This window comes from Pipistrellus kuhlii, unplaced genomic scaffold (genome assembly GCF_014108245.1).
Source record: "Pipistrellus kuhlii isolate mPipKuh1 unplaced genomic scaffold, mPipKuh1.p scaffold_m20_p_12, whole genome shotgun sequence".
Taxonomy (NCBI): domain Eukaryota; kingdom Metazoa; phylum Chordata; class Mammalia; order Chiroptera; family Vespertilionidae; genus Pipistrellus; species Pipistrellus kuhlii.
The window spans coordinates 40173288-40173971 of NW_023425427.1; the positions used below are offsets into that span (position 1 = coordinate 40173288).

Genomic DNA, 684 nt, shown 5'->3' on the forward strand with positions numbered 1-684 from the left:
TTACTTATAAACATATTCATAATGATGTGGGTTGTATGGACAAAACAATTTGAAAGCAAATTAAATGTCCAGAAGCTGAACTATAGCTACATAAATATTCACTTACCAAATTAATGGAATAATTTTTTAGCCATAGAGTGATCATTGTGAATACAGGTGGGACAAAAGTATACTTATAGTTGGGAGTATGAAAAACACAGAATTTCTTGTTCTTTTTTTATTTTTAAATGTGAAATTCTTCATGAATTTGCATGTCTTCCTTGCTCAGGGGTCATTCTAACCTCCTCTGTATTGTTCCCATTTTAACATATATCCTGTGGAACTGAGTACCAGAGTTCATTTTTGTATTCTTATTTGTTAAATATTGTATTATCTTCCATATTAACAACTGTAAACCTAGTTTGCCCTATATATATATAAACATAGGTAATTATTTTTAATATGTTAAGTGAAAGAGCTAAATTAAATAATGCACTCCACTGATTAAAACAGGAAGGTGTATAGAAATTTACCATAACATGAGTGCTATTAATACCTTACAGTTCTGTATAATTTTACATATTAAATTACCAATGTAAATGCTATATTGTGCATTAAGATTAAAAATAGAAACATAATAAATATTAGTTGTTAGGAAGGTTTATATTAGAATAAAGCTGGAGTTCTGTCCATGGTAACTTCTTT

General features: G+C 28.1%; 1 non-coding gene across 1 annotated transcript; it reads right to left on the reverse strand.

Moving 5' to 3' along the window:
* Positions 1-223: 223 nt before the first annotated feature.
* On the reverse strand, positions 224-330 carry LOC118716825. The gene has a single exon (XR_004987282.1). It is a non-coding gene; the product is annotated as a U6 spliceosomal RNA (small nuclear RNA).
* Positions 331-684: the final 354 nt, after the last annotated feature.